This window comes from Strongylocentrotus purpuratus, unplaced genomic scaffold, assembly GCF_000002235.5.
Source record: "Strongylocentrotus purpuratus isolate Spur 01 unplaced genomic scaffold, Spur_5.0 spur5_scaffold_15, whole genome shotgun sequence".
Classification (NCBI taxonomy): domain Eukaryota; kingdom Metazoa; phylum Echinodermata; class Echinoidea; order Camarodonta; family Strongylocentrotidae; genus Strongylocentrotus; species Strongylocentrotus purpuratus.
The window spans coordinates 10,629,451-10,652,649 of record NW_022145600.1 but is presented as its reverse complement, the minus strand read 5'-3'; the positions used below and the strand labels follow the sequence as shown (position 1 = coordinate 10,652,649).

At 41.8% G+C, this 23,199-nt stretch overlaps 9 non-coding genes across 9 annotated transcripts; all 9 read left to right on the top strand.

Annotated features, from left to right (window-relative positions):
• Window positions 1-104: 104 nt before the first annotated feature.
• Window positions 105-177, top strand: TRNAA-UGC. The gene has a single exon. It is a non-coding gene; the product is annotated as a tRNA-Ala (tRNA).
• A 2,488-nt stretch (window positions 178-2,665) lies between these two features.
• On the top strand, window positions 2,666-2,738 carry TRNAA-UGC. Its single transcript has one exon. It is a non-coding gene; the product is annotated as a tRNA-Ala (tRNA).
• Window positions 2,739-5,246: 2,508 nt separating this feature from the next.
• TRNAA-UGC lies at window positions 5,247-5,319 on the top strand. The gene has a single exon. It is a non-coding gene; the product is annotated as a tRNA-Ala (tRNA).
• Window positions 5,320-7,825: 2,506 nt separating this feature from the next.
• Window positions 7,826-7,898, top strand: TRNAA-UGC. The gene has a single exon. It is a non-coding gene; the product is annotated as a tRNA-Ala (tRNA).
• Window positions 7,899-10,409: 2,511 nt separating this feature from the next.
• Window positions 10,410-10,482, top strand: TRNAA-UGC. The gene has a single exon. It is a non-coding gene; the product is annotated as a tRNA-Ala (tRNA).
• A 2,509-nt stretch (window positions 10,483-12,991) lies between these two features.
• Window positions 12,992-13,064, top strand: TRNAA-UGC. Its single transcript has one exon. It is a non-coding gene; the product is annotated as a tRNA-Ala (tRNA).
• Window positions 13,065-15,570: 2,506 nt separating this feature from the next.
• Window positions 15,571-15,643, top strand: TRNAA-UGC. Its single transcript has one exon. It is a non-coding gene; the product is annotated as a tRNA-Ala (tRNA).
• A 2,503-nt stretch (window positions 15,644-18,146) lies between these two features.
• Window positions 18,147-18,219, top strand: TRNAA-UGC. The gene has a single exon. It is a non-coding gene; the product is annotated as a tRNA-Ala (tRNA).
• A 2,525-nt stretch (window positions 18,220-20,744) lies between these two features.
• On the top strand, window positions 20,745-20,817 carry TRNAA-CGC. The gene has a single exon. It is a non-coding gene; the product is annotated as a tRNA-Ala (tRNA).
• Window positions 20,818-23,199: the final 2,382 nt, after the last annotated feature.

Below are 23,199 nucleotides of genomic sequence, written 5' to 3'. Positions count from 1 at the left end.
TCAGGAGAATGGTTAGAATAAAATCAGTTATGCGTGTAACTTACTAAATATTACGTAACACATATTTTTACAAATAATATAACCTCTCAACGTCCTGTAGTCAAGGGGGACTAGCTCAAATGGTAGAGCGCTCGTTTTGCATACGAGAAGTACCAGGATCGATACCTGGGTTCTCCAATATGGTGGAATATTTTTTTATTTTGATTTTTCTTCTCCCTCCCCCCCCCCCCCCTTACACCTATAACGGCTTGGTGATGACTCTTCTAGTTCGGTTTAGTAGTTTGTTGATATTGAGTATTTCTTCAAGTTCCTTTAAAGTTTCGCCATTCAATCTGGAAAATTATCTCGCTCGGTTGCAACGCTCTCTCGCATATACACTACGCAGGATTTTTAAAGGGGGGGGGGTTAACATTTCTAAATCAGGCCGAAAATTTTGCAACGTCTAAGCGAGCCGCTGAATAGGTGGGGCAGGGGGGGGGTACATTTTGAATTATTTTGTTGGTCCCAAAATTTTCGCAACGACTCAGCCAGCCGCGGGAATAAGCACGGGGGCGGGGGGGGGGGGGGGGGGTAAGAGCACATTTTTTTTTTTTTTTTTTTTTTTTGGGGGGGGGGGTTCCAAAAAATTCAAAACGCCTCAGTAGAAGGGGGGGGTAAGGTCACTTTTTGGGGGTCACCTTAAATCAAAAATCACATACATAAACAAATTTGAGGGGGATTCAAACCCCAAAACCCCCCGCTGCGTACGCGCTTGTGTATTACATAGATTCGCCTGTGCTAGTCCAACTCCTTCATTGTCTAAAGCTTTATTTCCTTTTTTTTTAAGGGCAATTACATATAGTGACATTCTATGAGATACGTTAAGGACACGTGGTTTAAAATTATCAAAGGATGATAGGTGGGAAGATGCCTCTTTTAGCAAATGAATATAATATGTCATGATAGTCAATGACTCTTTAGATGACCGCAAAAGGGCACATCTGGTAAGCGACAGCTAGTGGGAAATATAGAAAAGAAAAAAGGACTCTTATCAAGAACAAGAGGAACTGATCTTGCTTTAAAGGGGCACATAATTATCAGAGGTAAAAAAAAAGGGGGCATTTACAAGAATTAGGGGAAGGGGTACTTAACAAAAAGGAAAAAGGAGCACTTATCAGAAGGGAAAAGGGAAAAGTGCATTAATTAGGAATGGAAAGCGGCCGTGTCAAAGTAAAATGGGTGCTTAACAGAGATGAAAATTAAGGCGCACTTATTTAGAAGGGGAAAGATGCACTTTATTACAAAGGAAAAGAGGCATTTATCACATTTGGATATTGATGCTAATCATAATAGGTGGAAAGGGGTATTCATAAAAAGGGGGCACTTGTTAAAAATACAAAGGGGCACTTATTAGAAGAGAAAAGGTCAATTATTGGACATGGAAAAGGGACACTCATCGCAGGTAAAAAGGGGAAAGGGGCACATAATAACTTGAGTAAACAGGGTCATTTTTTCATCGTAAAAAGGGCACTTTTTGGTGTACTTGAAAAAGTGGGACACTGTGCCTCCACCCTCCCCCTTGCTCCACAGTCTCTGTGATTGATTTCATATCATTCTTTTGTCTCGCTAGGGAGACGGGAAAATGATTTGCCCTATATTTTTGGAGAGAAAAACACCTCCCCCAACCCCCAGTTCGGAGCCTACCTTGTGATTGAGGGTTTGTTGAGTATATGAAGCAGTGTGTTCGTTGATGTGTGGCGAGAAAGCGTAGCGATCTGAGATTTTGAGATTGGAGTGGCGACACAGCGTTTTTGTGTCTTTGTTTTTTAGAGCAAAATACAAATTATTATACATACTATATCTAATTGTGGACGCGACAGTCGTGGACTTTGTACGGGGGGAGGGGTTAAAAATGTCAGCCCTCCCCCCTCCCCAGTCAGAATAGAGTAAAGGCAAGTAAGCGACCATGAGAGCAAAGTTTGGTATTTTCTTGGGGGTGTGTAGTCCTGAAAAGGACTGTTGTTATCTTTCTTCTAAGGAGAACTATAGCGCTTGGAGAGGATGAGTGGCTCGACGCTACACACCCCAAGAAAGATTACCGAGTCAGAGTCCTTTCCAGGACTCCTCAACCCCCCCTCTCTCTCTCTCTCTCTCTCTCTCTCTCTCTCTCTCACACATGGTGCACCCTCAAACCTACTGTATATCTACATCACCATGCAAGCCGACACTTACAAGCAGCATCAAAACATATATTGTACATTACAAGTCAAAAAATAAAGTTGATAATTTGGTACTTGCCTTTTTATTGTACCTTTGTGGTGGTGATGTTGTTGTTGTCGTTCTTATTTTTGTTGTTTGCAGGCTAAAAGAAAGTCAACATTTATTATGAATACACAGATCTTAAACTGATGTGTTAAAACTTTAGCACAATACGAGACGATTAAGGGGAGACAAAGTAAGATGTGACTTTCGTTGCGTGAGTAATGGTGGAAATTAGAAACGGTAGTCGTTAGCTTAGCCTATACCGATAACAACAGGTATGGTTTTTTTCAATCGTGTCTTACACAGTGAGTCTTTTTGAATCAGGAGAATGGTTAGAATAAAATCAGTTATGCGTGTAACTTACTAAATATTACGTAACACATATTTATACAAATAATATAACCTCTCAACGTCCTGTAGTCAAGGGGGACTAGCTCAAATGGTAGAGCGCTCGTTTTGCATACGAGAAGTACCAGGATCGATACCTGGGTTCTCCAATATGGTGGAATATTTTTTTATTTTGATTTTTCTTCTCCCTCCCCCCCCCCCCCCTTACACCTATAACGGCTTGGTGATGACTCTTCTAGTTCGGTTTAGTAGTTTGTTGATATTGAGTATTTCTTCAAGTTCCTTTAAAGTTTCGCCATTCAATCTGGAAAATTATCTCGCTCGGTTGCAACGCTCTCTCGCATATACACTACGCAGGATTTTTAAAGGGGGGGGGGGGTTAACATTTCTAAATCAGGCCGAAAATTTTGCAACGTCTAAGCGAGCCGCTGAATAGGTGGGGCAGGGGGGGGGTACATTTTGAATTATTTTGTTGGTCCCAAAATTTTCGCAACGACTCAGCCAGCCGCGGGAATAAGCACGGGGGCGGGGGCGGGGGGGGGGGGGGGGGGGGTAAGAGCACATTTTTTTTTTTTTTTTTTTTTTTTGGGGGGGGGGGGTTCCAAAAAATTCAAAACGCCTCAGTAGAAGGGGGGGTAAGGTCACTTTTTGGGGGTCACCTTAAATCAAAAATCACATACATAAACAAATTTGAGGGGGATTCAAACCCCAAAACCCCCCGCTGCGTACGCGCTTGTGTATTACATAGATTCGCCTGTGCTAGTCCAACTCCTTCATTGTCTAAAGCTTTATTTCCTTTTTTTTTAAGGGCAATTACATATAGTGACATTCTATGAGATACGTTAAGGACACGTGGTTTAAAATTATCAAAGGATGATAGGTGGGAAGATGCCTCTTTTAGCAAATGAATATAATATGTCATGATAGTCAATGACTCTTTAGATGACCGCAAAAGGGCACATCTGGTAAGCGACAGCTAGTGGGAAATATAGAAAAGAAAAAAGGACTCTTATCAAGAACAAGAGGAACTGATCTTGCTTTAAAGGGGCACATAATTATCAGAGGTAAAAAAAAAGGGGGGCATTTACAAGAATTAGGGGAAGGGGTACTTAACAAAAAGGAAAAAGGAGCACTTATCAGAAGGGAAAAGGGAAAAGTGCATTAATTAGGAATGGAAAGCGGCCGTGTCAAAGTAAAATGGGTGCTTAACAGAGATGAAAATTAAGGCGCACTTATTTAGAAGGGGAAAGATGCACTTTATTACAAAGGAAAAGAGGCATTTATCACATTTGGATATTGATGCTAATCATAATAGGTGGAAAGGGGTATTCATAAAAAGGGGGCACTTGTTAAAAATACAAAGGGGCACTTATTAGAAGAGAAAAGGTCAATTATTGGACATGGAAAAGGGACACTCATCGCAGGTAAAAAGGGGAAAGGGGCACATAATAACTTGAGTAAACAGGGTCATTTTTTCATCGTAAAAAGGGCACTTTTTGGTGTACTTGAAAAAGTGGGACACTGTGCCTCCACCCTCCCCCTTGCTCCACAGTCTCTGTGATTGATTTCATATCATTCTTTTGTCTCGCTAGGGAGACGGGAAAATGATTTGCCCTATATTTTTGGAGAGAAAAACACCTCCCCCAACCCCCAGTTCGGAGCCTACCTTGTGATTGAGGGTTTGTTGAGTATATGAAGCAGTGTGTTCGTTGATGTGTGGCGAGAAAGCGTAGCGATCTGAGATTTTGAGATTGGAGTGGCGACACAGCGTTTTTGTGTCTTTGTTTTTTAGAGCAAAATACAAATTATTATACATACTATATCTAATTGTGGACGCGACAGTCGTGGACTTTGTACGGGGGGAGGGGTTAAAAATGTCAGCCCTCCCCCCTCCCCAGTCAGAATAGAGTAAAGGCAAGTAAGCGACCATGAGAGCAAAGTTTGGTATTTTCTTGGGGGTGTGTAGTCCTGAAAAGGACTGTTGTTATCTTTCTTCTAAGGAGAACTATAGCGCTTGGAGAGGATGAGTGGCTCGACGCTACACACCCCAAGAAAGATTACCGAGTCAGAGTCCTTTCCAGGACTCCTCAACCCCCCCCCCTCTCTCTCTCTCTCTCTCTCTCTCTCTCTCTCTCTCTCTCTCTCACATGGTGCACCCTCAAACCTACTGTATATCTACATCACCATGCAAGCCGACACTTACAAGCAGCATCAAAACATATATTGTACATTACAAGTCAAAAAATAAAGTTGATAATTTGGTACTTGCCTTTTTATTGTACCTTTGTGGTGGTGATGTTGTTGTTGTCGTTCTTATTTTTGTTGTTTGCAGGCTAAAAGAAAGTCAACATTTATTATGAATACACAGATCTTAAACTGATGTGTTAAAACTTTAGCACAATACGAGACGATTAAGGGGAGACAAAGTAAGATGTGACTTTCGTTGCGTGAGTAATGGTGGAAATTAGAAACGGTAGTCGTTAGCTTAGCCTATACCGATAACAACAGGTATGGTTTTTTTCAATCGTGTCTTACACAGTGAGTCTTTTTGAATCAGGAGAATGGTTAGAATAAAATCAGTTATGCGTGTAACTTACTAAATATTACGTAACACATATTTTTACAAATAATATAACCTCTCAACGTCCTGTAGTCAAGGGGGACTAGCTCAAATGGTAGAGCGCTCGTTTTGCATACGAGAAGTACCAGGATCGATACCTGGGTTCTCCAATATGGTGGAATATTTTTTTATTTTGATTTTTCTTCTCCCTCCCCCCCCCCCCCCCTTACACCTATAACGGCTTGGTGATGACTCTTCTAGTTCGGTTTAGTAGTTTGTTGATATTGAGTATTTCTTCAAGTTCCTTTAAAGTTTCGCCATTCAATCTGGAAAATTATCTCGCTCGGTTGCAACGCTCTCTCGCATATACACTACGCAGGATTTTTAAAGGGGGGGGGGGTTAACATTTCTAAATCAGGCCGAAAATTTTGCAACGTCTAAGCGAGCCGCTGAATAGGTGGGGCAGGGGGGGGGGTACATTTTGAATTATTTTGTTGGTCCCAAAATTTTCGCAACGACTCAGCCAGCCGCGGGAATAAGCACGGGGGCGGGGCGGGGGGGGGGGGGGGGGGGGGGGGTAAGAGCACATTTTTTTTTTTTTTTTTTTTTTTTTTGGGGGGGGGGGGTTCCAAAAAATTCAAAACGCCTCAGTAGAAGGGGGGGTAAGGTCACTTTTTGGGGGTCACCTTAAATCAAAAATCACATACATAAACAAATTTGAGGGGGATTCAAACCCCAAAACCCCCCGCTGCGTACGCGCTTGTGTATTACATAGATTCGCCTGTGCTAGTCCAACTCCTTCATTGTCTAAAGCTTTATTTCCTTTTTTTTTAAGGGCAATTACATATAGTGACATTCTATGAGATACGTTAAGGACACGTGGTTTAAAATTATCAAAGGATGATAGGTGGGAAGATGCCTCTTTTAGCAAATGAATATAATATGTCATGATAGTCAATGACTCTTTAGATGACCGCAAAAGGGCACATCTGGTAAGCGACAGCTAGTGGGAAATATAGAAAAGAAAAAAGGACTCTTATCAAGAACAAGAGGAACTGATCTTGCTTTAAAGGGGCACATAATTATCAGAGGTAAAAAAAAAGGGGGGCATTTACAAGAATTAGGGGAAGGGGTACTTAACAAAAAGGAAAAAGGAGCACTTATCAGAAGGGAAAAGGGAAAAGTGCATTAATTAGGAATGGAAAGCGGCCGTGTCAAAGTAAAATGGGTGCTTAACAGAGATGAAAATTAAGGCGCACTTATTTAGAAGGGGAAAGATGCACTTTATTACAAAGGAAAAGAGGCATTTATCACATTTGGATATTGATGCTAATCATAATAGGTGGAAAGGGGTATTCATAAAAAGGGGGCACTTGTTAAAAATACAAAGGGGCACTTATTAGAAGAGAAAAGGTCAATTATTGGACATGGAAAAGGGACACTCATCGCAGGTAAAAAGGGGAAAGGGGCACATAATAACTTGAGTAAACAGGGTCATTTTTTCATCGTAAAAAGGGCACTTTTTGGTGTACTTGAAAAAGTGGGACACTGTGCCTCCACCCTCCCCCTTGCTCCACAGTCTCTGTGATTGATTTCATATCATTCTTTTGTCTCGCTAGGGAGACGGGAAAATGATTTGCCCTATATTTTTGGAGAGAAAAACACCTCCCCCAACCCCCAGTTCGGAGCCTACCTTGTGATTGAGGGTTTGTTGAGTATATGAAGCAGTGTGTTCGTTGATGTGTGGCGAGAAAGCGTAGCGATCTGAGATTTTGAGATTGGAGTGGCGACACAGCGTTTTTGTGTCTTTGTTTTTTAGAGCAAAATACAAATTATTATACATACTATATCTAATTGTGGACGCGACAGTCGTGGACTTTGTACGGGGGGAGGGGTTAAAAATGTCAGCCCTCCCCCCTCCCCAGTCAGAATAGAGTAAAGGCAAGTAAGCGACCATGAGAGCAAAGTTTGGTATTTTCTTGGGGGTGTGTAGTCCTGAAAAGGACTGTTGTTATCTTTCTTCTAAGGAGAACTATAGCGCTTGGAGAGGATGAGTGGCTCGACGCTACACACCCCAAGAAAGATTACCGAGTCAGAGTCCTTTCCAGGACTCCTCAACCCCCCCCCCTCTCTCTCTCTCTCTCTCTCTCTCTCTCTCTCTCACACATGGTGCACCCTCAAACCTACTGTATATCTACATCACCATGCAAGCCGACACTTACAAGCAGCATCAAAACATATATTGTACATTACAAGTCAAAAAATAAAGTTGATAATTTGGTACTTGCCTTTTTATTGTACCTTTGTGGTGGTGATGTTGTTGTTGTCGTTCTTATTTTTGTTGTTTGCAGGCTAAAAGAAAGTCAACATTTATTATGAATACACAGATCTTAAACTGATGTGTTAAAACTTTAGCACAATACGAGACGATTAAGGGGAGACAAAGTAAGATGTGACTTTCGTTGCGTGAGTAATGGTGGAAATTAGAAACGGTAGTCGTTAGCTTAGCCTATACCGATAACAACAGGTATGGTTTTTTTCAATCGTGTCTTACACAGTGAGTCTTTTTGAATCAGGAGAATGGTTAGAATAAAATCAGTTATGCGTGTAACTTACTAAATATTACGTAACACATATTTATACAAATAATATAACCTCTCAACGTCCTGTAGTCAAGGGGGACTAGCTCAAATGGTAGAGCGCTCGTTTTGCATACGAGAAGTACCAGGATCGATACCTGGGTTCTCCAATATGGTGGAATATTTTTTTATTTTGATTTTTCTTCTCCCTCCCCCCCCCCCCCTTACACCTATAACGGCTTGGTGATGACTCTTCTAGTTCGGTTTAGTAGTTTGTTGATATTGAGTATTTCTTCAAGTTCCTTTAAAGTTTCGCCATTCAATCTGGAAAATTATCTCGCTCGGTTGCAACGCTCTCTCGCATATACACTACGCAGGATTTTTAAAGGGGGGGGGGGGTTAACATTTCTAAATCAGGCCGAAAATTTTGCAACGTCTAAGCGAGCCGCTGAATAGGTGGGGCAGGGGGGGGGGTACATTTTGAATTATTTTGTTGGTCCCAAAATTTTCGCAACGACTCAGCCAGCCGCGGGAATAAGCACGGGGGCGGGGGCGGGGGGGGGGGGGGGGGGGGTAAGAGCACATTTTTTTTTTTTTTTTTTTTTTTGGGGGGGGGGGGTTCCAAAAAATTCAAAACGCCTCAGTAGAAGGGGGGGGGTAAGGTCACTTTTTGGGGGTCACCTTAAATCAAAAATCACATACATAAACAAATTTGAGGGGGATTCAAACCCCAAAACCCCCCGCTGCGTACGCGCTTGTGTATTACATAGATTCGCCTGTGCTAGTCCAACTCCTTCATTGTCTAAAGCTTTATTTCCTTTTTTTTTAAGGGCAATTACATATAGTGACATTCTATGAGATACGTTAAGGACACGTGGTTTAAAATTATCAAAGGATGATAGGTGGGAAGATGCCTCTTTTAGCAAATGAATATAATATGTCATGATAGTCAATGACTCTTTAGATGACCGCAAAAGGGCACATCTGGTAAGCGACAGCTAGTGGGAAATATAGAAAAGAAAAAAGGACTCTTATCAAGAACAAGAGGAACTGATCTTGCTTTAAAGGGGCACATAATTATCAGAGGTAAAAAAAAAGGGGGGCATTTACAAGAATTAGGGGAAGGGGTACTTAACAAAAAGGAAAAAGGAGCACTTATCAGAAGGGAAAAGGGAAAAGTGCATTAATTAGGAATGGAAAGCGGCCGTGTCAAAGTAAAATGGGTGCTTAACAGAGATGAAAATTAAGGCGCACTTATTTAGAAGGGGAAAGATGCACTTTATTACAAAGGAAAAGAGGCATTTATCACATTTGGATATTGATGCTAATCATAATAGGTGGAAAGGGGTATTCATAAAAAGGGGGCACTTGTTAAAAATACAAAGGGGCACTTATTAGAAGAGAAAAGGTCAATTATTGGACATGGAAAAGGGACACTCATCGCAGGTAAAAAGGGGAAAGGGGCACATAATAACTTGAGTAAACAGGGTCATTTTTTCATCGTAAAAAGGGCACTTTTTGGTGTACTTGAAAAAGTGGGACACTGTGCCTCCACCCTCCCCCTTGCTCCACAGTCTCTGTGATTGATTTCATATCATTCTTTTGTCTCGCTAGGGAGACGGGAAAATGATTTGCCCTATATTTTTGGAGAGAAAAACACCTCCCCCAACCCCCAGTTCGGAGCCTACCTTGTGATTGAGGGTTTGTTGAGTATATGAAGCAGTGTGTTCGTTGATGTGTGGCGAGAAAGCGTAGCGATCTGAGATTTTGAGATTGGAGTGGCGACACAGCGTTTTTGTGTCTTTGTTTTTTAGAGCAAAATACAAATTATTATACATACTATATCTAATTGTGGACGCGACAGTCGTGGACTTTGTACGGGGGGAGGGGTTAAAAATGTCAGCCCTCCCCCCTCCCCAGTCAGAATAGAGTAAAGGCAAGTAAGCGACCATGAGAGCAAAGTTTGGTATTTTCTTGGGGGTGTGTAGTCCTGAAAAGGACTGTTGTTATCTTTCTTCTAAGGAGAACTATAGCGCTTGGAGAGGATGAGTGGCTCGACGCTACACACCCCAAGAAAGATTACCGAGTCAGAGTCCTTTCCAGGACTCCTCAACCCCCCCCCCCCTCTCTCTCTCTCTCTCTCTCTCTCTCTCTCTCTCTCTCTCTCTCACATGGTGCACCCTCAAACCTACTGTATATCTACATCACCATGCAAGCCGACACTTACAAGCAGCATCAAAACATATATTGTACATTACAAGTCAAAAAATAAAGTTGATAATTTGGTACTTGCCTTTTTATTGTACCTTTGTGGTGGTGATGTTGTTGTTGTCGTTCTTATTTTTGTTGTTTGCAGGCTAAAAGAAAGTCAACATTTATTATGAATACACAGATCTTAAACTGATGTGTTAAAACTTTAGCACAATACGAGACGATTAAGGGGAGACAAAGTAAGATGTGACTTTCGTTGCGTGAGTAATGGTGGAAATTAGAAACGGTAGTCGTTAGCTTAGCCTATACCGATAACAACAGGTATGGTTTTTTTCAATCGTGTCTTACACAGTGAGTCTTTTTGAATCAGGAGAATGGTTAGAATAAAATCAGTTATGCGTGTAACTTACTAAATATTACGTAACACATATTTTTACAAATAATATAACCTCTCAACGTCCTGTAGTCAAGGGGGACTAGCTCAAATGGTAGAGCGCTCGTTTTGCATACGAGAAGTACCAGGATCGATACCTGGGTTCTCCAATATGGTGGAATATTTTTTTATTTTGATTTTTCTTCTCCCTCCCCCCCCCCCCCCTTACACCTATAACGGCTTGGTGATGACTCTTCTAGTTCGGTTTAGTAGTTTGTTGATATTGAGTATTTCTTCAAGTTCCTTTAAAGTTTCGCCATTCAATCTGGAAAATTATCTCGCTCGGTTGCAACGCTCTCTCGCATATACACTACGCAGGATTTTTAAAGGGGGGGGGGGTTAACATTTCTAAATCAGGCCGAAAATTTTGCAACGTCTAAGCGAGCCGCTGAATAGGTGGGGCAGGGGGGGGGGTACATTTTGAATTATTTTGTTGGTCCCAAAATTTTCGCAACGACTCAGCCAGCCGCGGGAATAAGCACGGGGGCGGGGGGGGGGGGGGGGGGGGGGGGGTAAGAGCACATTTTTTTTTTTTTTTTTTTTTTTTTTTGGGGGGGGGGGGTTCCAAAAAATTCAAAACGCCTCAGTAGAAGGGGGGGTAAGGTCACTTTTTGGGGGTCACCTTAAATCAAAAATCACATACATAAACAAATTTGAGGGGGATTCAAACCCCAAAACCCCCCGCTGCGTACGCGCTTGTGTATTACATAGATTCGCCTGTGCTAGTCCAACTCCTTCATTGTCTAAAGCTTTATTTCCTTTTTTTTTAAGGGCAATTACATATAGTGACATTCTATGAGATACGTTAAGGACACGTGGTTTAAAATTATCAAAGGATGATAGGTGGGAAGATGCCTCTTTTAGCAAATGAATATAATATGTCATGATAGTCAATGACTCTTTAGATGACCGCAAAAGGGCACATCTGGTAAGCGACAGCTAGTGGGAAATATAGAAAAGAAAAAAGGACTCTTATCAAGAACAAGAGGAACTGATCTTGCTTTAAAGGGGCACATAATTATCAGAGGTAAAAAAAAAGGGGGGCATTTACAAGAATTAGGGGAAGGGGTACTTAACAAAAAGGAAAAAGGAGCACTTATCAGAAGGGAAAAGGGAAAAGTGCATTAATTAGGAATGGAAAGCGGCCGTGTCAAAGTAAAATGGGTGCTTAACAGAGATGAAAATTAAGGCGCACTTATTTAGAAGGGGAAAGATGCACTTTATTACAAAGGAAAAGAGGCATTTATCACATTTGGATATTGATGCTAATCATAATAGGTGGAAAGGGGTATTCATAAAAAGGGGGCACTTGTTAAAAATACAAAGGGGCACTTATTAGAAGAGAAAAGGTCAATTATTGGACATGGAAAAGGGACACTCATCGCAGGTAAAAAGGGGAAAGGGGCACATAATAACTTGAGTAAACAGGGTCATTTTTTCATCGTAAAAAGGGCACTTTTTGGTGTACTTGAAAAAGTGGGACACTGTGCCTCCACCCTCCCCCTTGCTCCACAGTCTCTGTGATTGATTTCATATCATTCTTTTGTCTCGCTAGGGAGACGGGAAAATGATTTGCCCTATATTTTTGGAGAGAAAAACACCTCCCCCAACCCCCAGTTCGGAGCCTACCTTGTGATTGAGGGTTTGTTGAGTATATGAAGCAGTGTGTTCGTTGATGTGTGGCGAGAAAGCGTAGCGATCTGAGATTTTGAGATTGGAGTGGCGACACAGCGTTTTTGTGTCTTTGTTTTTTAGAGCAAAATACAAATTATTATACATACTATATCTAATTGTGGACGCGACAGTCGTGGACTTTGTACGGGGGGAGGGGTTAAAAATGTCAGCCCTCCCCCCTCCCCAGTCAGAATAGAGTAAAGGCAAGTAAGCGACCATGAGAGCAAAGTTTGGTATTTTCTTGGGGGTGTGTAGTCCTGAAAAGGACTGTTGTTATCTTTCTTCTAAGGAGAACTATAGCGCTTGGAGAGGATGAGTGGCTCGACGCTACACACCCCAAGAAAGATTACCGAGTCAGAGTCCTTTCCAGGACTCCTCAACCCCCCCCTCTCCTCTCTCTCTCTCTCTCTCTCTCTCTCTCTCTCTCTCTCACACATGGTGCACCCTCAAACCTACTGTATATCTACATCACCATGCAAGCCGACACTTACAAGCAGCATCAAAACATATATTGTACATTACAAGTCAAAAAATAAAGTTGATAATTTGGTACTTGCCTTTTTATTGTACCTTTGTGGTGGTGATGTTGTTGTTGTCGTTCTTATTTTTGTTGTTTGCAGGCTAAAAGAAAGTCAACATTTATTATGAATACACAGATCTTAAACTGATGTGTTAAAACTTTAGCACAATACGAGACGATTAAGGGGAGACAAAGTAAGATGTGACTTTCGTTGCGTGAGTAATGGTGGAAATTAGAAACGGTAGTCGTTAGCTTAGCCTATACCGATAACAACAGGTATGGTTTTTTTCAATCGTGTCTTACACAGTGAGTCTTTTTGAATCAGGAGAATGGTTAGAATAAAATCAGTTATGCGTGTAACTTACTAAATATTACGTAACACATATTTTTACAAATAATATAACCTCTCAACGTCCTGTAGTCAAGGGGGACTAGCTCAAATGGTAGAGCGCTCGTTTTGCATACGAGAAGTACCAGGATCGATACCTGGGTTCTCCAATATGGTGGAATATTTTTTTATTTTGATTTTTCTTCTCCCTCCCCCCCCCCCCCCCTTACACCTATAACGGCTTGGTGATGACTCTTCTAGTTCGGTTTAGTAGTTTGTTGATATTGAGTATTTCTTCAAGTTCCTTTAAAGTTTCGCCATTCAATCTGGAAAATTATCTCGCTCGGTTGCAACGCTCTCTCGCATATACACTACGCAGGATTTTTAAAGGGGGGGGGGGTTAACATTTCTAAATCAGGCCGAAAATTTTGCAACGTCTAAGCGAGCCGCTGAATAGGTGGGGCAGGGGGGGGGTACATTTTGAATTATTTTGTTGGTCCCAAAATTTTCGCAACGACTCAGCCAGCCGCGGGAATAAGCACGGGGGCGGGGGCGGGGGGGGGGGGGGGGGGTAAGAGCACATTTTTTTTTTTTTTTTTTTTTTTTTGGGGGGGGGGGTTCCAAAAAATTCAAAACGCCTCAGTAGAAGGGGGGGGTAAGGTCACTTTTTGGGGGTCACCTTAAATCAAAAATCACATACATAAACAAATTTGAGGGGGATTCAAACCCCAAAACCCCCCGCTGCGTACGCGCTTGTGTATTACATAGATTCGCCTGTGCTAGTCCAACTCCTTCATTGTCTAAAGCTTTATTTCCTTTTTTTTTAAGGGCAATTACATATAGTGACATTCTATGAGATACGTTAAGGACACGTGGTTTAAAATTATCAAAGGATGATAGGTGGGAAGATGCCTCTTTTAGCAAATGAATATAATATGTCATGATAGTCAATGACTCTTTAGATGACCGCAAAAGGGCACATCTGGTAAGCGACAGCTAGTGGGAAATATAGAAAAGAAAAAAGGACTCTTATCAAGAACAAGAGGAACTGATCTTGCTTTAAAGGGGCACATAATTATCAGAGGTAAAAAAAAAGGGGGGCATTTACAAGAATTAGGGGAAGGGGTACTTAACAAAAAGGAAAAAGGAGCACTTATCAGAAGGGAAAAGGGAAAAGTGCATTAATTAGGAATGGAAAGCGGCCGTGTCAAAGTAAAATGGGTGCTTAACAGAGATGAAAATTAAGGCGCACTTATTTAGAAGGGGAAAGATGCACTTTATTACAAAGGAAAAGAGGCATTTATCACATTTGGATATTGATGCTAATCATAATAGGTGGAAAGGGGTATTCATAAAAAGGGGGCACTTGTTAAAAATACAAAGGGGCACTTATTAGAAGAGAAAAGGTCAATTATTGGACATGGAAAAGGGACACTCATCGCAGGTAAAAAGGGGAAAGGGGCACATAATAACTTGAGTAAACAGGGTCATTTTTTCATCGTAAAAAGGGCACTTTTTGGTGTACTTGAAAAAGTGGGACACTGTGCCTCCACCCTCCCCCTTGCTCCACAGTCTCTGTGATTGATTTCATATCATTCTTTTGTCTCGCTAGGGAGACGGGAAAATGATTTGCCCTATATTTTTGGAGAGAAAAACACCTCCCCCAACCCCCAGTTCGGAGCCTACCTTGTGATTGAGGGTTTGTTGAGTATATGAAGCAGTGTGTTCGTTGATGTGTGGCGAGAAAGCGTAGCGATCTGAGATTTTGAGATTGGAGTGGCGACACAGCGTTTTTGTGTCTTTGTTTTTTAGAGCAAAATACAAATTATTATACATACTATATCTAATTGTGGACGCGACAGTCGTGGACTTTGTACGGGGGGAGGGGTTAAAAATGTCAGCCCTCCCCCCTCCCCAGTCAGAATAGAGTAAAGGCAAGTAAGCGACCATGAGAGCAAAGTTTGGTATTTTCTTGGGGGTGTGTAGTCCTGAAAAGGACTGTTGTTATCTTTCTTCTAAGGAGAACTATAGCGCTTGGAGAGGATGAGTGGCTCGACGCTACACACCCCAAGAAAGATTACCGAGTCAGAGTCCTTTCCAGGACTCCTCAACCCCCCCTCTCTCTCTCTCTCTCTCTCTCTCTCTCTCTCTCTCTCTCTCTCTCACACATGGTGCACCCTCAAACCTACTGTATATCTACATCACCATGCAAGCCGACACTTACAAGCAGCATCAAAACATATATTGTACATTACAAGTCAAAAAATAAAGTTGATAATTTGGTACTTGCCTTTTTATTGTACCTTTGTGGTGGTGATGTTGTTGTTGTCGTTCTTATTTTTGTTGTTTGCAGGCTAAAAGAAAGTCAACATTTATTATGAATACACAGATCTTAAACTGATGTGTTAAAACTAGCACAATACGAGACGATTAAGGGGAGACAAAGTAAGATGTGACTTTCGTTGCGTGAGTAATGGTGGAAATTAGAAACGGTAGTCGTTAGCTTAGCCTATACCGATAACAACAGGTATGGTTTTTTTCAATCGTGTCTTACACAGTGAGTCTTTTTGAATCAGGAGAATGGTTAGAATAAAATCAGTTATGCGTGTAACTTACTAAATATTACGTAACACATATTTTTACAAATAATATAACCTCTCAACGTCCTGTAGTCAAGGGGGACTAGCTCAAATGGTAGAGCGCTCGTTTTGCATACGAGAAGTACCAGGATCGATACCTGGGTTCTCCAATATGGTGGAATATTTTTTTATTTTGATTTTTCTTCCCCCCCCCCCCCCCCCTTACACCTATAACGGCTTGGTGATGACTCTTCTAGTTCGGTTTAGTAGTTTGTTGATATTGAGTATTTCTTCAAGTTCCTTTAAAGTTTCGCCATTCAATCTGGAAAATTATCTCGCTCGGTTGCAACGCTCTCTCGCATATACACTACGCAGGATTTTTAAAGGGGGGGGGGGGTTAACATTTCTAAATCAGGCCGAAAATTTTGCAACGTCTAAGCGAGCCGCTGAATAGGTGGGGCAGGGGGGGGGGGTACATTTTGAATTATTTTGTTGGTCCCAAAATTTTCGCAACGACTCAGCCAGCCGCGGGAATAAGCACGGGGGCGGGGGCGGGGGGGGGGGGGGGGGGGGTAAGAGCACATTTTTTTTTTTTTTTTTTTTTTTTGGGGGGGGGGGGTTCCAAAAAATTCAAAACGCCTCAGTAGAAGGGGGGGGTAAGGTCACTTTTTGGGGGTCACCTTAAATCAAAAATCACATACATAAACAAATTTGAGGGGGATTCAAACCCCAAAACCCCCCGCTGCGTACGCGCTTGTGTATTACATAGATTCGCCTGTGCTAGTCCAACTCCTTCATTGTCTAAAGCTTTATTTCCTTTTTTTTTAAGGGCAATTACATATAGTGACATTCTATGAGATACGTTAAGGACACGTGGTTTAAAATTATCAAAGGATGATAGGTGGGAAGATGCCTCTTTTAGCAAATGAATATAATATGTCATGATAGTCAATGACTCTTTAGATGACCGCAAAAGGGCACATCTGGTAAGCGACAGCTAGTGGGAAATATAGAAAAGAAAAAAGGACTCTTATCAAGAACAAGAGGAACTGATCTTGCTTTAAAGGGGCACATAATTATCAGAGGTAAAAAAAAAGGGGGGCATTTACAAGAATTAGGGGAAGGGGTACTTAACAAAAAGGAAAAAGGAGCACTTATCAGAAGGGAAAAGGGAAAAGTGCATTAATTAGGAATGGAAAGCGGCCGTGTCAAAGTAAAATGGGTGCTTAACAGAGATGAAAATTAAGGCGCACTTATTTAGAAGGGGAAAGATGCACTTTATTACAAAGGAAAAGAGGCATTTATCACATTTGGATATTGATGCTAATCATAATAGGTGGAAAGGGGTATTCATAAAAAGGGGGCACTTGTTAAAAATACAAAGGGGCACTTATTAGAAGAGAAAAGGTCAATTATTGGACATGGAAAAGGGACACTCATCGCAGGTAAAAAGGGGAAAGGGGCACATAATAACTTGAGTAAACAGGGTCATTTTTTCATCGTAAAAAGGGCACTTTTTGGTGTACTTGAAAAAGTGGGACACTGTGCCTCCACCCTCCCCCTTGCTCCACAGTCTCTGTGATTGATTTCATATCATTCTTTTGTCTCGCTAGGGAGACGGGAAAATGATTTGCCCTATATTTTTGGAGAGAAAAACACCTCCCCCAACCCCCAGTTCGGAGCCTACCTTGTGATTGAGGGTTTGTTGAGTATATGAAGCAGTGTGTTCGTTGATGTGTGGCGAGAAAGCGTAGCGATCTGAGATTTTGAGATTGGAGTGGCGACACAGCGTTTTTGTGTCTTTGTTTTTTAGAGCAAAATACAAATTATTATACATACTATATCTAATTGTGGACGCGACAGTCGTGGACTTTGTACGGGGGGAGGGGTTAAAAATGTCAGCCCTCCCCCCTCCCCAGTCAGAATAGAGTAAAGGCAAGTAAGCGACCATGAGAGCAAAGTTTGGTATTTTCTTGGGGGTGTGTAGTCCTGAAAAGGACTGTTGTTATCTTTCTTCTAAGGAGAACTATAGCGCTTGGAGAGGATGAGTGGCTCGACGCTACACACCCCAAGAAAGATTACCGAGTCAGAGTCCTTTCCAGGACTCCTCAACCCCCCCCCCCTCTCTCTCTCTCTCTCTCTCTCTCTCTCTCTCTCTCTCACATGGTGCACCCTCAAACCTACTGTATATCTACATCACCATGCAAGCCGACACTTACAAGCAGCATCAAAACATATATTGTACATTACAAGTCAAAAAATAAAGTTGATAATTTGGTACTTGCCTTTTTATTGTACCTTTGTGGTGGTGATGTTGTTGTTGTCGTTCTTATTTTTGTTGTTTGCAGGCTAAAAGAAAGTCAACATTTATTATGAATACACAGATCTTAAACTGATGTGTTAAAACTTTAGCACAATACGAGACGATTAAGGGGAGACAAAGTAAGATGTGACTTTCGTTGCGTGAGTAATGGTGGAAATTAGAAACGGTAGTCGTTAGCTTAGCCTATACCGATAACAACAGGTATGGTTTTTTTCAATCGTGTCTTACACAGTGAGTCTTTTTGAATCAGGAGAATGGTTAGAATAAAATCAGTTATGCGTGTAACTTACTAAATATTACGTAACACATATTTTTACAAATAATATAACCTCTCAACGTCCTGTAGTCAAGGGGGACTAGCTCAAATGGTAGAGCGCTCGTTTTGCATACGAGAAGTACCAGGATCGATACCTGGGTTCTCCAATATGGTGGAATATTTTTTTATTTTGATTTTTCTTCTCCCCCCCCCCCCCCCCCCCTTACACCTATAACGGCTTGGTGATGACTCTTCTAGTTCGGTTTAGTAGTTTGTTGATATTGAGTATTTCTTCAAGTTCCTTTAAAGTTTCGCCATTCAATCTGGAAAATTATCTCGCTCGGTTGCAACGCTCTCTCGCATATACACTACGCAGGATTTTTAAAGGGGGGGGGGGTTAACATTTCTAAATCAGGCCGAAAATTTTGCAACGTCTAAGCGAGCCGCTGAATAGGTGGGGCAGGGGGGGGTACATTTTGAATTATTTTGTTGGTCCCAAAATTTTCGCAACGACTCAGCCAGCCGCGGGAATAAGCACGGGGGCGGGGGCGGGGGGGGGGGGGGGGGGGGGGGTAAGAGCACATTTTTTTTTTTTTTTTTTTTTTTTTGGGGGGGGGGGGGTTCCAAAAAATTCAAAACGCCTCAGTAGAAGGGGGGGGGTAAGGTCACTTTTTGGGGGTCACCTTAAATCAAAAATCACATACATAAACAAATTTGAGGGGGATTCAAACCCCAAAATCCCCCGCTGCGTACGCGCTTGTGTATTACATAGATTCGCCTGTGCTAGTCCAACTCCTTCATTGTCTAAAGCTTTATTTCCTTTTTTTTTAAGGGCAATTACATATAGTGACATTCTATGAGATACGTTAAGGACACGTGGTTTAAAATTATCAAAGGATGATAGGTGGGAAGATGCCTCTTTTAGCAAATGAATATAATATGTCATGATAGTCAATGACTCTTTAGATGACCGCAAAAGGGCACATCTGGTAAGCGACAGCTAGTGGGAAATATAGAAAAGAAAAAAGGACTCTTATCAAGAACAAGAGGAACTGATCTTGCTTTAAAGGGGCACATAATTATCAGAGGTAAAAAAAAAGGGGGGCATTTACAAGAATTAGGGGAAGGGGTACTTAACAAAAAGGAAAAAGGAGCACTTATCAGAAGGGAAAAGGGAAAAGTGCATTAATTAGGAATGGAAAGCGGCCGTGTCAAAGTAAAATGGGTGCTTAACAGAGATGAAAATTAAGGCGCACTTATTTAGAAGGGGAAAGATGCACTTTATTACAAAGGAAAAGAGGCATTTATCACATTTGGATATTGATGCTAATCATAATAGGTGGAAAGGGGTATTCATAAAAAGGGGGCACTTGTTAAAAATACAAAGGGGCACTTATTAGAAGAGAAAAGGTCAATTATTGGACATGGAAAAGGGACACTCATCGCAGGTAAAAAGGGGAAAGGGGCACATAATAACTTGAGTAAACAGGGTCATTTTTTCATCGTAAAAAGGGCACTTTTTGGTGTACTTGAAAAAGTGGGACACTGTGCCTCCACCCTCCCCCTTGCTCCACAGTCTCTGTGATTGATTTCATATCATTCTTTTGTCTCGCTAGGGAGACGGGAAAATGATTTGCCCTATATTTTTGGAGAGAAAAAACACCTCCCCCAACCCCCAGTTCGGAGCCTACCTTGTGATTGAGGGTTTGTTGAGTATATGAAGCAGTGTGTTCGTTGATGTGTGGCGAGAAAGCGTAGCGATCTGAGATTTTGAGATTGGAGTGGCGACACAGCGTTTTTGTGTCTTTGTTTTTTAGAGCAAAATACAAATTATTATACATACTATATCTAATTGTGGACGCGACAGTCGTGGACTTTGTACGGGGGGAGGGGTTAAAAATGTCAGCCCTCCCCCCTCCCCAGTCAGAATAGAGTAAAGGCAAGTAAGCGACCATGAGAGCAAAGTTTGGTATTTTCTTGGGGGTGTGTAGTCCTGAAAAGGACTGTTGTTATCTTTCTTCTAAGGAGAACTATAGCGCTTGGAGAGGATGAGTGGCTCGACACCACACCCCCAAGACAGATTACCGAGTCAGAGTCCTTTCCAGGACTCCTCAACCCCCCCCCCCCCCCCCCCCCTCTCTCTCTCTCTCTCTCTCTCTCTCTCTCTCTCTCTCTCTCTCACATGGTGCACCCTCAAACCTACTGTATATCTACATCACCATGCAAGCCGACACTTACAAGCAGCATCAAAACATATATTGTACATTACAAGTCAAAAAATAAAGTTGATAATTTGGTACTTGCCTTTTTATTGTACCTTTGTGGTGGTGATGTTGTTGTTGTCGTTCTTATTTTTGTTACTTGCAGGCTAAAAGAAAGTCAACATTTATTATGAATACACAGATCTTAAACTTATGTGTTACAACTTTAGCATAATACGAGACGATTAAGGGGAGACAAAGTAAGATGTGACTTTCGTTGCGTGAGTAATGGTGGAAATTAGAAACGGTAGTCGTTAGCTTAGCCTATACCGATAACAAAAGGTATGGTTTTGTTCAATCGTGTCTTACACAGTGAGTCTTTTTGAATCAGGAGAATGGTTGGAATAAAATCAGTTATGCGTGTAACTTACTAAATATTACGTAACACATATTTATACAAATAATATAACCTCTCAATATCCTATAGCAAAGGGGGACTAGCTCAAATGGTAGAGCGCTCGTTTCGCATACGAGATGTACCAGGATCGATACCTGGGTTCTCCAATAGAGTGGAATTTTTTTTTCTTCCCCCCCCCCCCCCCCCCAACCCCCCCCCCCCCCTTACACCTATAACGGCTTGGTGATGACTCTTCTTGTTCGGTTTAGTAGTTTGTTGATATTGAGTATTTCTTCAAGTTCCTTTAAAGTTTCGCCATTCAATCTGGAAAATTTTCTCGCTCGGTTGCAACGCTCCCTCGCATATACACTACGCAGGATTTTTAAAGGGGGGGGGGGGGTTAACATTTCTAAATCGGGCCGAAAATTTTGCAACGTCTAAGCGAGCCGCTGAATAGGCAGGGCAGGGGGGGTACATTTTAAATTATTTTGTTGGTCCCAAAATTTTCGCAACGACTTAGCCAGCCGCGGGAATAAGCACGGGGGCCGGGGGGGGGGGGTAAGAGCACAGTAGAAGGGGAGATAAGGTCACTTTTTGGGGGTCACCTTAAATCAAAAATCACATACATAAACAAATTTGAGGGGGATTCAAACCCCAAAATCCCCCGCTGCGTACGCGCTTGTGTATTACATAGATTCGCCTGTGCTAGTCCAACTCCTTCATTGTCTAAAGCTTTATTTCCTTTTTTTTAAGGGCAATTACATATCGTGACATTCTATGAGATACGTTAAGGACACGTGGTTTAAAATTATCAAAGGATGATAGGTGGGAAGATGCCTCTTTTAGCAAATGAATATAATATGTCATGATAGTCAATGACTCTTTAGATGACCGCAAAAGGGCACATCTGGTAAGCGACAGCTAGTGGGAAATATAGAAAAGAAAAAAGGACTCTTATCAAGAACAAGAGGAACTGATCTTGCTTTAAAGGGGCACATAATTATCAGAGGTAAAAAAAAAGGGGGCATTTACAAGAATTAGGGGAAGGGGTACTTAACAAAAAGGAAAAAGGAGCACTTATCAGAAGGGAAAAGGGAAAAGTGCATTAATTAGGAATGGAAAGCGGCCGTGTCAAAGTAAAATGGGTGCTGAACAGAGATGAAAATTAAGGCGCACTTATTTATAAGGGGAATATGCACTTTATTACAAAGGAAAAGAGGCATTTATCACATTTGGATATTGATGCTAATCATAATAGGTGGAAAGGGGTATTCATAAAAAGGGGGCACTTGTTAAAAATACAAAGGGGCACTTATTAGAAGAGAAAAGGTCAATTATTGGACATGGAAAAGGGACACTCATCGCAGGTAAAAAGGGGAAAGGGGCACATAATAACTTGAGTAAACAGGGTCATTTTTTCATCGTAAAAAGGGCACTTTTTGGTGTACTTGAAAAAGTGGGACACTGTGCCTCCACCCTCCCCCTTGCTCCACAGTCTCTGTGATTGATTTCATATCATTCTTTTGTCTCGCTAGGGAGACGGGAAAATGATTTGCCCTATATTTTTGGAGAGAAAAACACCTCCCCCAACCCCCAGTTCGGAGCCTACCTTGTGATTGAGGGTTTGTTGAGTATATGAAGCAGTGTGTTCGTTGATGTGTGGCGAGAAAGCGTAGCGATCTGAGATTTTGAGATTGCAGTGGCGACACTGCGTTTTTGTGTCTTTGTTTTTTAGAGCAAAATACAAATTATTATACATACTATATCTAATTGTGGACGCGACAGTCGTGGACTTTGTACGGGGGAGGGGTTACAAATGTCAGCCCTCCCCCTCCCCAGTCAGAATAGAGTAAAGGCAAGCAAGCGACCATGAGAGCAAATTTAGGCATTAGTATTTCAAATTGAAAACTACTCAAACTTTGTTAAAGTAGAAGACAATCTTAGATGTAAACACAATTCCCGTGATTTTTATTTTTTTAAATAAAGGTATGGCTTTAATTGTTGTTGCTCTCATAACTGGTGATCAAGTATATCACGTCAGGATTGTAAGAGCCTAAGCACAGTCAAGGGGATTGTACGTCATGCAACATGTTTGATCGATGCAATCACCGACCTGCTCACATTTTTACCTATTGCCCTACTCCAATCAATAACATTCTTCATTATAAAGCATATATTTACAGTAGGTTTGCGGGTGCACCATGAGAGAGAGAGAGAGAGAGAGAGAGAGAGAGAGAGAGAGGGGGGGTTGAGGAGTCCTGAAGGACTCTGACTTGGTGATCTTTCTTGGGGGTGTGTAGTCCTGAAAAGGACTGTTGTTATCTTTCTTAGCATATAGTTCTAAGGAGAACTATAGCGCTTGGAGAGGATGAGTGGCTTGACACTACACACCCCCAAGAAAGATTACCGAGTCAGAGTCCTTTCCAGGACTCCTCAAACCCCCCCCCCCCCCCATCCCCCTCTCTCTCTCTCTCTCTCACATGGTGCACCCGCAAACCTACTGTATATCTACATCACCATGCAAGCCGACACTTACAAGCAGCATCAAA